A 16,575-nucleotide genomic window follows, 5' to 3' on the forward strand; every position below is an offset into this window, starting at 1 on the left:
GAGTTGACTGCAGGGCAAACATTCCCCAGCGGCAGGAGGGCAGGCGCTAGGTGAAGTCTGAATGCAAATTCATAGCTTGCAGCTCTCCAAGGGAAAACACCAACTTCCTCCATCCAGATGCCTGGCTTTATGGTGCTGCCAGGGCAGGTGTTTACAAAACCACTTTCTCTTTTTTCTCTTCTTGTGTTTGTGGTTTTATGGTTTGGGTTTTCAAGCTCTTGCCCAGGGCTGAGTGTGACCTGTCAGTCTACCTGCCCCCGTGGCCTTCTTGTCTATTTCTGGCCTTCAGCGTGAGCTTGCTGAAAAGCTAGTATGACTTGGGGGTGATGTCAGACAGACTTTCTTTAGAAGGGCACCGTGATTCATCTTTGTATTTAATGGGCCTGTGTCATGTCAAAAGTATGACTGTAGTAGTTTTTGTTTGAAATCTAATAAGGGATTTCGCATCTGCCATCCGGCGGCTGTGCTCCTTCTGTCCTTCTTATTGTTTTTGACTAAGACTAGTGTGGAGGGGTAGGAAATGGATTTTGCAATGTTGCTGACATCCGCCCAGAGGGTCTCTCCTCTTTCCTTAAACTTCTTCTTCTTTTTTTTTTTTTTAAATGCGACTCAGAGACAGATACCAGGCAGCTGTGCTTGGTGGGTCTGGCTTTGTATTCTTCTTCATTGAGTGTATGTTATAGCCTCTTGTAGCCTGGCTGGCCTTGCCTTGAACTCACTGCATGGTTGAGCCTGCCTTTCAGTGCCTTATCATCCAGCCTTTACCTTCTAATTTCACCATAGGACTACACGTGTGTGCCACAATATGTGTATGTATACGTGTGCATATATATGGGTATATATAAAGTACATAAATATATGTACACACATATATACGTATGTATACATATATATGTGTGTGTGTCTGGGTATATACACACGTTTGCTTGTTTGTGTGTGTCAGGTTGGGGGTTGGGCAGCATGCTAAGGCAAGTGTGTGTGTGGCGGTCAGAAGACCATTTGTAGAAGTCAGTAGAGGGTTCCCTTCTGTTACGTGAGTCCTAGCGGATGAACTCCAGATGTCAGGCGTTATTGTAGGAGTCTTCGATTGCTGTGGCGTCTTGCTGGCAATTTATTTGTAAATATTGATTGGTTGATTGATTGACTTGGAGTCTCACTGTGTGTGGCTCAGTAGCCTTGAACTCCTGGGCTCAGGTGCTCAAGTGCGCTCCCAGCCTCAGATTCTGGAGTACCTGAGGTTACAGGTGTGTGTCACCATGCTTAGCAGGAGGCAGGCTTTCTCCACACCCCTCCCCCAATCCTCGTGTACACATGTACGGGGAGACCAGATGTCTCCTTAGGTGTTGTTTTTCCTCAAATACCTCTACCTTGTTTTATTCTTAAAATTTATTTTATGCTTATGAGTGTTGTGTAGGAATATTCTCAGAAGCCAGAAAGAGGGCATTGGATTCCCCTGAAACTGGAGTCCCAGGCAGTTGTGAGCAGCCATTCGGATTCTGGGAGTTGAACCTGGGCTTTCTGAAGAGCAGCTAGTGCACGTAACCCCTGAGCCGCCTCTCTGGCCTTCTACCTTGATTTTTGAGGCAGAGTCTCTCACTGAAATTGGGGTGGCTCAGATGGCTGCCCATTGCGCTCCAGGGGCCTTTTTGTTGCTGACTCTTAGGGCTGGGATCACAAGCGCCTGTTGCTTGTCTTTGTTGGTGTCACCATGCCATCGTCGTTGTCATCTCCTTCTCCCACTCTCCAAAAAGCCACTGGGGATTGAATTCAGGTCTTCATGGTTTGGGGGCACACCCTTTAATCCCTGAGCTAACCCCCCCCCCTTTGGTTTTTCTAGGCTGCATTTTTAAATGTCACAAAGGATCGAAGAGACATGCATGCAAATCTCTTTGGTTGTACAATTTTATAGCAGAGTGTTTGTTTCAGAGAAGAGAGAGCCAGAGGTTTAAAATATTTTTAGTATTTAGTATTTATTTCCTTATTTATTTAATTTTGGGTATGGCGTCTTTTGGCTTTCATTGCCAATCTAGAACCACCTGGGAAGAGATTTCTCACTGAGGGGCTGTCTACACTGGGTTGGCCTGTGGGGGGTTTGTCTTAATTACATTAGTTCACACCACTCTGGGTAGTATCATTCCCAGGGCTTGGAATGGAAAAGGTAATTGAGCACAGCATGTATGCATTTGTCTTTGCTCTGCATCATGAATGTGATCATCTGCTTCAGATTCCTGCCACACTGATTTCCCCAGTGATGGGCTGTAACCAGGAACCCGGAGCCAAATAAATAGTCTTCTTCCCTAAGTTGCATTTGTTAGGGTATTTCACCCAGCAACAGAAACGAAACCAGGAAGATGTGTGGCAGGTTTCTTTGCTGGTCTTGAACTCCTGGGCTCAAGCCATCTTTCTTGAGTATTCTGTCTCTAGAGTATCCTCCCAAGGCCTGGGTCAAACTATTTTCAAATTGTATTGATCAGGACCTGTGGTTTGGATAAGCAACTATCCCTGATAGACTCACACATTTGAACACTTGGTCCCCAGGTGGGGGGCTCATTTGGCGAACGAAGGTTGTGGAACCTTTAGGAGGGGGGGCCTAGATGGAGGAAGTGGATTGTTGGAGATGGGTCTGCCCACTTCCTGTCCGCTCTATTTCCTCTTCCTAGCTGCACAGTCCGGTCACTGCTCAGTTGCCCAGCTGCCATGCCTTCCCCTCCATGGTGGGTTGCATCCCCCCAAGCTGTGAGTCCAAATGGACCACACTCATCTTCTCAGTTGCTTCTTCTCAAAGAATTCATCGTAACAATGGGGAAATTGGTGAAGTCACTAAGAGGATATCTTAGGAATTCTTACTCAAACTTTTTCCTAATTTTAAAAACTGAAGGTGGGTCTCACTGGTAAAGCCTATCCCTGAGGCATGATGGAACAGCCACACCAATTTAAAAAAAAAAAAAAAAGGTCCTAATACAGTGCCTGGAGAGGTGGTGCAGTGGCTAAGAGCACTACTGAGCAAGTTTGACAACCAGAGTTCAAATTCCCAGCTCCCACATAAAGAGCCAAGTGTGGCCATGTACGTCTCTGTAATGTCCTCTCTGTCAGGGAGTGGAAGCAGGAGGATGACCAGCACTTGCTGGCTGCCAGCTTAGCCCTAGGTTCAGTGAGAGACCCTCTCTAATGGGAACAGAGTGAAGAGTCGTAGAGGTGACCAGCCAATAGCCTCTTCTGGCCTGTGTGCTTCACATGGGTGTGCATGGCTACACACACACACACACACACACACACACACACACACACACACACACTCACACACTGTACTCCCCAAGTCCCTGCAAACCCACACCATTTACTGTGTCTGTAAAAACATCTATTCTCTGTTTTGTGACTTGTCCTTTATTTCAGAAATATAGATGAAATTATGATATCACCAGCTGGGTGTACTGCTAACGACTGCCTTCCTAGATGGTTGGGAGGCTGAGGCAGGAGGATCACATTTTGTAGACCTTTGGCTACAGAGTGAGCCTAGGTAACTTGGCACAGTGGTGGAGTACTTGCTTAGCATGCCCAAGTGCCTGGATTCAATATTATTCAAATAGTAACAGCAAGAATAATAAGGGTAATAAATAAAATTTACCCACCCTCTCAGACCCATGCTTTTTATTTATTTATTTATTTATTTATTTATTTATTTATTTATTTGAGACAGGGCCTCATGTAGCCTCATATTTGGATATTTAGCTGAGGCTCTTGATCATCCTTCATGTCCTGAGACCTGGGATGACAGTCATGTGTCCCCATGCCCGATTTTATGTGGAGACAGAATCTACCTTAGGGCCCTCTCTGTGCCAGGCAAGCACTGTTATCAGCTGAGCCACATCCTCAGGCGCTACTTTGAGCCAGTGTTTCCTAGTGGGCTCTGCAGATAGACGTTCAGCCGGAATCCTGGGAGACTTGAGAAGAAAATGAGGCTGTTACCTGAGGCTTGTGGGGCAATCTGTCTGTGTTGCGTAGATCTGTTTGGACTCCTTCCATTAATACGTGATACGAATTGCGCTTTTAATTGCTGCGTGAATGGCTGTTTGAAGACGCGATACTATGTCACTGGCCTGAAAAACAAAACAAAACAAAACAGAGCTTGATACTTATCTTTGTTGACCTTGCACATTGATCCCTAGTGATCTTTCTTCTGCCTTCCGGAGATAGTTGTGCAAACAAGAAATGAACTTTGTCATTCATGGTTCCTAGTGCATGGGAAACGGCATGCCTGAGTTGCTCCTGCCTGGGTGAGGCAGGGATGCTCCTCATTTCCCAGGTTTTCTTGTTATTAGTGTATATTAATGATACACAACGGTTTTCATATGGCATTTTCATGTGTGTATATAATATTTGTTCATCATAGTCCTCCCAATTGTCTTCTCATCTTCCGTCCTCTCCTGCTGCTCACCTTAACTCTTTTTAAATAGTCTGTCTACTTTGATGCCTTGACCTAGCCTTGCGATTGCTTTCAGGAGTGTGGTCAACCTGACAGTGGCCATACCATTGAAGAAACAGTCTCTTCCTGTCTCCTAGCAACTCTGGCTGTCTACCAGAGAGGGGTGGGAGCCTTGCGAGACCTTCCTCCTCCTAATTGTTAACTGCTTGGCAATCTTCTGGGAGGGGTAGGATCTTATGTCCCCTTTCTTCCAGCAACCTTTAACTGCTTATCAATCCTTAAAGGGATGGGGACTCATGAGGCTCTCCCTTCAACGACTGTTAGCTGCCTATCTTTAAGGAGAGGCGTGGCCTCACGAGCCTCTCTAGTAAGTACTAACTCTCTGAAAACCCTCATTGGTGGTGGTGGGGTTCTCCTGGTAAAAGTCTACCTTCAGCAATTGTTAGTTATCCTCAGGGAATAGTGAGTGGGCCATCATGGGCCCCTCTCCACAGTAACCATTAACTGCCAATAATGGATTTTCTGGGAGATTACAAGGCCTTGCTAGCTTTTGCTTCTTCATGGTGGAATGTCACTGGGGTCAGTCATATGCAGGTCTTGTGCAGGCAGTTACAGCTTCTGTGTACTCAATAGGGCTACTGCCTCTCATGCCTGGGAGACAGGGGAGCCCAAGACACAAGACCCACTGGAGGCCACACCCATGCTGTATCTAAACCTACCCTAGACCAAGGCCAGAGCTTCTGAACTGGCCAAGTAACATGGGGCACATTCACCAAATGGTCCCCAAGTGGGCAACATTGACATAAATGGGTTCCTCTCTCAGTATCCTCAAGGTGCACTTGTGATGCATGTTGTTGTGAGGACAGTCTCATCACCTTTGTGAAGGGCACCCACCAGGGCTCCTGTCTTCTTTACTTTGTTTTTTTGTTATGTGACTCCTCCCTGAGATGGAGGTGTGTCTCAGTTCCTATTCCTGTTGCTGTGAGAAAATACATTGACAAAAGCAACCCAAGGGGTGGGAAGTGCTCAAGGGTATGGTCACAGCAGGAACTTGAAGCGGCTGGTCACATCACATCCCATGATCACGAAGTAGAGCAGTGGGTGCATGCTGGTGCCCAGTTCCTTTTCTCTACTGAGTACAGTGTAGGGCTCAAGGAATGGTCCCATCCACAATTAAAGTGGGCCTTCCCACACCAATGAAAATAGTTAAGAGCATCCCCTGGAGGCCTGCTCAGAGGCCCATCTCCAAGATTCTGACTTTAGATTCTATAATTTATGCTACCCACCACAAGGTGGGAGAATATAAAAGTAGATTGTCAGGGCTGGAGTGGTGGCTCAGGGCTTAAGAGCACTGGCTGCTCTTCTAGAGGCCCCACGTTTCATTCTCAGAGCCTATACGGTGGCTCACACCCATCTGTAACTGCAGCTGCAGAGGATCTGACATCCTCCCCTAGCCTGTGAGCGTACTGGGCACAGATGCTCATGCAGGCAAAACACCTAAACATATAAAAGCAAATTTAAAAAAAATGAAAGTGGATATCAATAGTCTCATGGTAGAATGTGTAGTGTGTGTGTGTGTGTGTGTGTGTTCTGGTCCTGATGTTTTCCTGAAGGATGTGAACAAATGCCTGTTTATCCTGTATTGGGCACTGATGATGGTCTGAAGTAATTATAACACTGAAGTCCAACTCGATGACGGAACCTTAGGTCTTGAGGTTGCCAGGCAAGTGCTGTACCAGTGAGGTACATCTTTAGCTTGTCTCCCATGCTTCCTTTTGTTGTTGTTGTTGTTGTTGTGTGTGTGCAGCAGCAGGAATGTACTGTGGCGCACCTGTGGAGATCAGAAAACAACTTTTGGGAAATGGATTTTGCCATCCACCTTCTTTTCATACTCAGTCTCTTTTACTGTGTTTTGCTGTTTTGCTTACCAGGCTAGTTGGTGTGTGAGATTTCAGGCCATTCTCCTGCGTCTGTCTTGTATTTTGTCATGGGAATACTGGGATTTCAGACAGGTGCCACCATATCTGACTTTTATACAGGTTCTGGTGATTTTGAACTCAGGCGGTCAGACTTGTGTGGCAAGTGCCTCTACCTGATAAACCAGTTCTCCATCTCACTGACATTTTGATATAGTCTCACTAAATTGCCCAAGCAGACCCTGCTTGAGTTTATGATCTCTTCTGTGTCAACTTCCCTAAGCTGGAATTACAAGTCTGCATCACCAGACGTGGCGCTCTCTCCCTCTCTCTCTCTCTCTCTCTCTCTCTCTCTCTCTCTCTCTCTAACATTTATATGTACACGTTACATCCCAATCAGAGCCCCCTCCCTCCCACCTTCCTCCCCCCTCCCTCTTCCCCTTGTCCTCAGAAAAAGGGAGCCCTCCCCACCAACCTACCCCAGCACATCAAATCACATCAAGACTGAGTGTGTCCTCCTTGTCCACCAAGGCCAGGTAAGGCAGCCCAGTTTAGAATGAAGGTTAGGGTGAAGTGATTGAAATCATGCAACAGAGTCCATGTCATAGACAGCACCTACTCAGCTTACTAGGGGACCCACATGAAGATCAAACTGCCCATCAGTTACATATGTGTGGGGGGCCTAGGTTCAGTCCGACAGTCCGTCTTTCTTTCTTTCTTTCATCATTGTGTGTGTGTGTGTGTGTGTGTGTATATATATATATATTTTTTTTTTGTGGGTGTGACAAAACAGACATAAACTAAAATTTGCTACCACAGCTATTTTTTTTTTTTTAAGGAGCACAGTTAAGCAACATGAAACACATTCTCATGGTTGTGCAATTACTGACATCCATTTCCAGAACTTTCTCATTTCCCAAACTGGAGCAGTGTCTCCATTTCTCAACATGTCTCCTGAACTCTCTCAGTCCCTGGTGTCTACCACTTTCCTTCTTTCTTCATGCAGCTGACGTTTTAGGGTCCTCCTAAGAGCAAAACCTTTTTGTAATTAGCTTAGTGCACTGAACATCATGACTTCAAGGTCAATCCATGTAGTAGCATGAACTAGAATTTTGTTCCTTTTCAAGGTTGAATAATATTCCAGTATATGAATATTCTTTCCACTTTGGTTGGTATATAAATTTGTTGGCAAATATTTGCCTTTTTTCATCTTGAAAAGCTTCTGTGTGGGGCTAGAGAGATGGCTCAGAGGTTAAGAGCACCAACTGTTCCTCCAGAGGTCCTGATTGCAATTCCCAGCAACCACATGGTGGCTCACAGCCAACTGTAATGTGAGCTAATGCCCTCTTCTGGCCTGCAGGTGTATATGCAGATAGAGTACTGTATACATAATAAATAAATTTTAGAAAAGCTTCTGTGTACACACATAATACATACATTTTCCTGGCTGTCTAGGTTGTTAGTGTTCATCTCATTTGATGAAATTTAGAATCGGGTTAATTGAGATGGGAAGACCAGCCCACTGTGGGCGGCACCATTTCCTTGGCTGGGATCCTGAACCTCATAAAATGGGAAAGTCAGCAAAGCACAAGCGTCCATCTCTCTGTTGCTTCCTGTGATGTAACATGACCAGCCACTTCAACCTCTCGCTGCCATGACTTCTCACCCTGGTGGACTGTACCCTCAGACTGTGAGCCAAAACAAACCTTTTCTCTCTTAAATTGCCTTTGTGAGTGTATTTTATCACAGCAATGGCAAAGGTAACATAAGACATTAGGTCTTGGACATGTTTCGCTACAGTGTGTCTGCTGCAAATCTGAGGGAGACAGACAAGGAGAAGGGGAAGGATGTGGGCGTTTCTCTTCCATTCTCTTTGCCTTGTGCATGGCTTTTCTTGCAGAGATGGGAGAAGTCTCTTCTCTGGGATCATTTTCCTCTTCTTTCTGTTGCTTAAAGGCCAGCCTGTCTCGGGCCTGGGAGTGGTGTCTCCCGTGTGGATGTGGAATGTGGTGTTTTGGCAGGAAATTGCTGCCTTAATCTTTGCTACCGTTCTGTTTGTTTGTTTGTGTTGAGAGATGGGGAAACCTCCTTCTCTCGGGAGGGAGACCATGGTGGATTTAATTTGCCATTGCACGCTCAAGCCTCAGCGAGTCCACATGCTTCCAGTGCTTGCTTGGAGGGGTTGAGTTGGCGCCAAGATCCCCTTTCCAAAATCAAGTCCAAGAACAAAGAAAACATTCTCTTCTCTTTCATGTTTTCTTTCCTTTTTTTTCCCCCACATATGCATGAGTGTGTGTGTGTGTGTGTGTGCACACTACCTGTGGAGATCAAAAGGGGACGATGCATCTCCTGGATCTGGAGTTAAACGTGTTTGTGAGCTGACTGGTGTCGGTGCTGAGAACTGGACCTTAGTCTTCTACCTTGGAGCTATCACTCCAGCCCACTACTAGCTATTGAAAAATATATACTCAATTATTGATTATAATTAAAACCTTTCTGATGAGAAGATAGACTTTGATTTACTTAATTAAGTCCAAATTTTATGGTGAGTGTGTGTGTGTGTGTGTGTGTGTGTGTGTGTGTGTGTGTGTTGGTTTGTTTATTTGTTGAGATGGGGCCGAGCATAGCCGAAGCCATCTCTGAACTTAGATTCAGCAAAGCAGATTGCTTTGGACTTCTGATCCATTTGCCTTCATCTCAGTATTGGCATTGTTCTGTCATGCTGTGTTTATGTAGTACTGGTGATTGAACCCAGGGCTCCCTTCCGGTTAGGCAAGCACTCTAACAACTAAACCCCAGGCCTGGATGACCTAGGGACTGTGGGTGTGGCTCCGGGGTGGCGCTCCTGCCTAGGGAGGGACCAAGGAGAGGTGTTGGTTCAGCTGGAGAGTGCTTGCCTAGCCTGTGTGAGGCCATGGGCTCCATCCCTGCACCACCAACAGGGTAAATGTGGTCCATAGGTTGCAGTTGAGATTTTGTATTGTAAGCCGTGAGGACTCAAAGCCAGACATTTGAAAGAGGGGCAAGGTGATTGATGGGTTGTTGGGTGGTAGAAATACACAGCTTTTGAACGAAAGCATTTTTTTTCCCCTCCAGAAGCAGCTTCCTGTAGGTTTTTTTTTTTTTTTTCCTTTTTATGGTGCTTCTGCAGTGTTTTGGGGGAGATCTCCTTGGTTCCTGGTTTCCTTGGTGGCTTGAGCCTTACCAAGTTAGTGCGTTATTCTGAGTTCTGGAATCCAGTGTCTTGTGCAGCCTGTGGCTCTTGGCTCTGACCTAAGAGGCCCTGCCAGCCAAAGGAGGTGGCTTCCTCGTGCCTGGGGGCCAGCCTGGGAGGCTGCAGGCTTTTAAAGGCCATGGCTTGTGCTGGAGACATGTGTTCCTCTGGCACTGGCTTTGTTGAAAACACATTCCCTAGATAGTTTCTCTTCTACACAGACCTTGGAGATTTTTGGGCATGCTGGAGTCTCTCTCTCCGCCCCCCTTCTGTCTCCCTGTCTTTGTCTGTCTCTCTGTGTCTCTGTCTGTTTCTATCCCTCCCTCCCTCTCTCCCTCTCTCCCTCCCTCCCTCTCTCTCTCCCTCCCTCCCTCCCTCCCCCCTGTAGGTACAGTGAAGTGATTTGCTGTTTTCCAGGTGAATGGAGGGTGGTGCACTATTTTGTCTGAAGGGAAGCGGGACTCTCCATTGCTAGTCTCACTCTGACCTCATAAAGTCAAGGCTGGTATGACTCCCCAATTTATGACCAAGACATTGAGGATGGAAGAAAAGTCAAGGGGAGGCAGCTGCTGCTCTGATGGGCTGCAGGCTTTGCTATGGACACATAGCTTGACCAGGGCCCAGGGCTGTCAGCCATTCTTTCTCCTAGTTCCTGTGTCCAGCTGCTCACTGGAACTCTTTTCTGGGCTGTGAGAAGGACCCAGCGCCTTGTGCTTCTGGGCAAGTATTTGCTGCTGATCTGGGTCTCAGGACCCACTTTAACTTACTTTATATTAAGGAGCTCATGTAGCCGGGCCTGGACTCACCTTAAACTCCCTCTGTAACTGAAGCTCCTTGACATTTATTTATTTTTAAATTTATTTTTTTTTCACGTTTTTTCCTTTTTCTCTTTTGTTTGTTTGTTTGTTTTCTGAGACAGGGTTTATCTGTGTAGCTTTGGCTTTCCTGGACTTGGGATCCACCTGCCTCCTCTGCCTCCCTGAGTGCTAGGATTAAAGGAGTCTCCTACTCTCCCAGGCTATTTTTTCACTTTTTAAAAAAAGCATTAAAAGCAGTTACTTTCTAGACTAGAGAACAGGGCGTCTCACCTCATCGCTGCCTTGTTAACTGCCTGCTGTAGTTGATTCCCTTCAATTTTCCAGTTCTGTCACTAGGCACCTGCAGGCCAGGAGGACTTGCCTGCCTCTTGCCCACAGTGATATCCATGACTGTGCTCTAGCAGGAAGTTCCCAGGCAGTGTTAAATGACTGAGCCAGAATGTGGTCAGAGCTGGCTCCCATCTGATTTGAGTGGAACGCCTCAATTGTCCCACTGCAGAGGATAATTATCTAATTGTTAATACTCTTGACCTTCCTGTTTGGGGCCCTGCTTAGCAAATGGGGTGTGAATGTGAACTCTTGACTGTCTCCCCGTGGCCAACAGATACAAATGACATTATGCGCTTTTAAAGACAGTCCATTTGCGAAGCTGTTAGCTGTGACAGCAGCCTTCGCCCACTCACCTCATTTTTCCAACTCTTTAAGTATTGGCTTATCTTTACCTGTGCAGGCTTAATTGATTCCACATTACCCAATTGTGTACACACACACACACACACACACACACACACACACACACACACACACACACACACACACGCAAGCCGGGGGCACTCTCCCGTGCATGGGAGTGTGGTGTCCAGAGGCTGGAGTAGGAATATCCTCAGTTGGTTCAACACCTTTTTTTTATTACTCTATTTTATTTAGTAAGTGTATGCATGTTTGAGTGTGGGCGTAAGTGTGCCACATTGTACCTGTAGATGTCCGAGGACCCGTAGGAGCCACTTCTTGCCTCCCGTCTTGTTTTGAAGCAGGGTCTTCCATTTTTGACACCGTGTAATGTGCAGCTAACTTTCCTGTCTCTGCCTTTCCCCTTGCTGTAGAAGGGCTGGGCTTACAGATGTTTGCTACCACATCTGGGTCTGTACATGGGTCCCAGGCATCAAACTCAGGTCATCAGGCTTATGCAGCAATGTCTTTACCCACCGAACCATTTCTCCGGCCTCGGATTACCTTCCTCACAGAGATTCTTGCCGTTTTTAAGGGAAAGGTCCTCTCTGGGCCCTCAGTCTTCAACTCACAGCGACAAGAACAGATTTGCTTACAGGAGCAGCACCCATGTGGATGCTCCTGGACTTGGTTGGGCCTGTGCCTTCAATTCCCAAGTATGTGACAGTGTGATCCAGGGTATTGGACAGTTTCTACTCAGGCTACTATAGTTTTTCTCTCTAAAAAAAAAAAAAAAGTCAATTGTACCTTAAGGTGATCAGTTCTCAAATATGGTTATACTAGCTATAGTAAAATTTTTTATTCACAATTTCATATGTATATGTATTTAATGTACTTTGATCATAATCATCCTTATTACCGTCTCTGTCCCCTCCCCCACGCACTGAACCCCCTCATTCCAACAAATCCCTTTCTCCCTTCATTGTGTGTGTGTGTGTGTGTGTGTGTGTGTGTGTGTGTGTGGTGGAGGAGGCTCACCTCATATACTTAGGGGAGTCTGTATGAGCATGAGTGTGTGGGGGGTATTGGCTATACCACTGAGGACTATGACTCTCCTTCCTGCTGAGTGATGCTTTATTTTTTAAATGTAGTACATTTATTTATTTGTCCATATGTGTGTTATTTTTACTTTTTATCTAATTAAAAAATTTCCTTATTACGTTTCATTTATTGTGTGTGTTACATGTGCAGCATGCTATGGAGCAGGGTGGGCAGAGGACAATTTGCAGGCGTTGGTTCTTTCTTTTCACCATGTGGGTCCAGGGAATTGAATTCAAATCATCAGGCTTGGCAATAACTATCTTTACCCACTGAGCCATTTTGCACAGGAACCTGGAGCATACTGCATGGCCTGCAGCAGCCCAAAAGGGTGGAGAGTGCCCTTTCCAGGTACCTTAGTTGGTCAAAACCTCTTCCAGGTAGCTGCGCTAGTCTCAGTCTTTTTTTTTTTTTCTTTGCAGCTTGGCTTGTCAGAGTCTTCTTTGCAGTCTGCTTTTGCTCTTTCTAGAAGGACTCTTAGCTTTTATTGCTGCTCCCTCTGGCAGGGAGGAGCCTAATGAATCTGCTCAGTTTTGGGGGACTTCCTGATGCTATTTTGAGTAGTTTACCTTCCTGCTTCCTGCAGGATCAACTGTTGCAATCTGAGAAGAAACTGTTGCGCAGCACCTGGCAGAAACAATGTAAGGAAGGCAACAAGGTGTCTGCTTGGTTCTCAGTTTCACCAACATGGCGGAGAAGGCTTGGCAGAGATGGTGGCTGCAAGGGCTTGTGCTGGGGACGCTTCAGCTACTAGTGGGTCAGGAAGCTCAGAGCTCAAACCTAGGTTGTCTTCCACCGTCTTCTTCCATATACCATGAACACATTCGCAAGGTTCCCCCACCCAACCAGACAGCACTGCCAGCTGGGGCACCAGGGTTCCTGCGCTGAGCCTGTGGGGAACATTTCACTTTAAAGCACAGTGGTAAGAAAGTGAGAAAGGGCTAGAGAGAAATGCTCCGTGGGTGAAGGCGCCTGTGGCCAAGCCTGGCAACCCGAGTTTCATCCTGGTAGGAGGAGAGAACGGATTTTCACAAGTTGGTCTCTGACCTTAACACGTATGCCATCACGTGCACAGGCCCACACGCCAACAGAAGTGAATTAATAAGCAAAATAATAGGTCTTTAAAAAGCAAACAGCCAAATGAGCTGGGCTCTGTCCCTAGAACCACGTAAAGACTAGGTGTGGAGACGCACAGCTGTCCTCCCAGCACCTAGGAAGTAGAGGCAGGGGGATGAGGAGTTCAGTGTTGTCCTCAGTTCTATAGCGGGAGTTTCAGGCCAATCTGGACTATACACTGTCTCAAAAGAAAAGACAAAGAAGCACACACACACACACACACACACACACACACACACACACACACACCCCACACACACTATTCAGATTATAATGTTATAATTGTGGGTGAGAACCTATAGGTTAAAAGACAACCTGAGTTGGATTCTGGGGTGCTGTGTGTGTGTGTGTGTGTGTGTGTGTGTGTGTGTGTGTGTGTGTAAAGGAGAAGACAGGCTCAGGCAAGATGCCTTCTGACCTACACACACCCACACATGTACACACACGGGTGCATATGCTTTGTGAGTGACACACACACACACACACACACACACACACACACACACACACACACAGTAAATAAATGCAGGAAATGTCAGAACAGGCCATGCCACTGCTATGGATTTTGGTCTGGGGTAGGCTGCTCCTTTACTCCAGAAGCCCCAGTGGGTGGGTCTAAGTTACTTTGTAACTTCAGTTGGAGATGCCTTATCTGCCGATGCTCATGGAAAAAGGTGAGACCAGCTCCTTGTCTTGAGCTGTCTGGGCTTGATACAAAACTAATGTTCTATTTGAAAACACATGTGTTTTTTAAAAAATTATTTTTATTTATTACCCCCTCCCACCATACCCCTATGTTTTGGAGTGAGCCCAAAGCCGCCTTTTACATGTTAGGCAAGTGCTTTCCACCAAGACTATAAAAAAAGAGGTGAAAGGAAAAGAAATGCACAGTCTAGAAAACAGCTTTCTAGAAACATCTGTGCTGACCACCTCTGCAGCAGAAGCACCATATGGCCAGTATTTAGAGTGAGATGGCTCCGGAAGGCCTTTTGGCTTGTGTTCTTATGTTCTTAGTTTCTCAGGCCCAATTCTGAACTGCTTACCTAAGGAAGTTACTGTAGTTGGTTTCCTCTTGCACTGTTGACACATTGCTCAAGATGGCCAGAATCAGGCTAGAGGGTGAGGGTGTGTACGTGTGTGCATGTTTGTGCAGTGCGTGTGCATGGTGTGTGTGTGAGTGTGTGTATGTGTGTGTGTGTGATGTGCATGAGCACACATGCAAGTCCATGGATTTGTGTATCAGCTTAAATGATTTTTATCAACATTTTTTCTTTTTTTTTGAGGTAGTGTCTTATGTAGCCAAAGTTGGCCTCAAACTCACTGTGCGTCCATGAATGAGCTTGAGTTGATCTTGTAGCCTCCACCATCTCCGTGCTGGGATGACAGGCATGTGCCACCAGATCTGGTTTATGCTGGGTTTGGAATGGAGCCCAGGGGTTTATGCCTACTCGGCAAGCACTCTGAGCTACAGCCCAGCACCGAGTTAGGAAACTTTTTTTAAAGGAGAGCTGCCCATCATATACCAAGCCAGCAAAACAACCTCCATCCAAGAGACGGGTGATGAGGGCTGCAAGTCAACTTGAAGAAAGAGACGTGGAAGTTGCACTGACCTTTCACTGTGGCCTCTCTCCCACAGTGCATCTCTTCATAGTGTCCCGGAAAGGTACTCTTCTGGTTGAGATCAGAGGCTCAGTGGGTGAAAAGGCTTCATGTGCACATCTCAGGATCTGAATTCATTCCATGTGGAACCTATAGGGAAAGGGGAGAACCAATGCTACACACACACACACACACACACACACACACACACACACACACACACTGGATGGGCTTCTCTATTATTCTCCACCTCTCTCCTTTTAAATGTGGGTGCTGAGGTTGAGAGCTTCAGTCCTCGTGCTTGCACAGTGAGGACACCCAATGAGCTACCTCACCACACCTTCCCCAACCTATACCTTGTTTTGGTAGACAGGGTCTCTCACTGAATTGAACTAGAGTTTGGCCCGGAAGGCTAGGCTGGCCAGAGGGACACCCTGGACCCTCCTGCTTTCATCCCTCTAGTGCTAGGATTCCGAGTCACGACACCGTACCTGTTCTGTTTTAAACGTGGGTCCTAGATATCAAATCCAGAGTTTTGCACTTGTCAGTGTCCTAGTTTATTTTATGTTGCTGTGATAAACACTCTGTCTAGAAGCAACTTAGGGAAGTTGGTTTCTATAGGTCACAGTCTATCACAGAGGAAGGAACTCTAGTGAGAACTGAAGTGAAAACCATGCTTGCTGGCTTTCTTTCTTTTCTTTTCTTTTTTTTTTAAATTTTTTATTAATTTATTCTTGTTACATCTCAATGGTTTACCCATCCCTTGTATCCTCCCATTCTTCCCTCCCTCCCATTTTCCCCTTATTCCCCTCCCCTATGACTGTTCCTGAGGGGGATTTCCTCCCCTCTGTATATGCTCATAGGATATCAAGTTTATTTTACATATATGAGTGCTCTACTTCCATGTACCACCTGCAGGCCGGAAGAGAGGATTAGATCACATTACAGATGATTTGTAAGCCATCGTGTGGTTGCCAGGAATTGAACTCAGGACCTCTGGAAGAGTAAAAAGTGCTCTAAGCCACTGAGCCATCTCTCTAGGCCCCCTTGGTTCGCTTTCACATACAGCCCAGGACACCCTGCCTAGGGAATGGTGCCACTCATAGTGGGGCTGAGGCCTCTTACATGACTTAACATCAAGACAGCTCCTCATAGACCAACCTCATACAGGTGGTTGTGCGACACGCAACAAAAACATCATGAACTCAGCTTGTCCCCCGACAGGCCTCTACTGAAGCATTCCACCCAAAGCCCCCCAGGTGCCCCCCCCCAAAGTGAAAGCGCATTGCTCAAGTTGTCAGTCTTTTCTTGTTGAGATGGGGGGTCTCATGCAGCCCAGCTGGCCTCAGTCTTACTAGATAGCCAAGGATGACTTTGAGCTGCTGGTTTTCTTGCCTATAGTTCCTGAGTGCTGTGATGACAGGCATTTTCCATCACACCCACTCCCTGCCATGCTTTGGATGGAACCAGAGTTCCTCGTATGCTAGGCAAGCAAGCACTCGACAGACGAGCCCCAGGCCACACCTAGCCCCAATTGGCAGCCCTAAAAGCCATTTATGTGTGAGCTGATTCATAGAATGTCTGGCCAGGCTGAAAATAGCCAAAAGCCTGTGTTTAGGGAATTCAAGTGCCCCTTTTCTATTTATTAGTTGTTAATATTATCACCGTCACGAATCCTGGTTTTGTTTTGTTTTTTTTTAAAGAGCTGGTGCTGGAACCCAG

General features: G+C 46.4%; 1 protein-coding gene across 3 annotated transcripts in view; it reads left to right on the plus strand.

Moving 5' to 3' along the window:
- INSR (insulin receptor) overlaps positions 1 to 16,575 on the plus strand; it is a 130,920-nt gene that overhangs the window by 37,188 nt on the left and 77,157 nt on the right. The gene's annotated exons all lie outside the window — the stretch shown is intronic.

Source organism: Acomys minous, assembly GCF_964271855.1.
Source record: "Acomys minous genome assembly, chromosome: 16".
Taxonomy (NCBI): Eukaryota; Metazoa; Chordata; class Mammalia; order Rodentia; family Muridae; genus Acomys; species Acomys minous.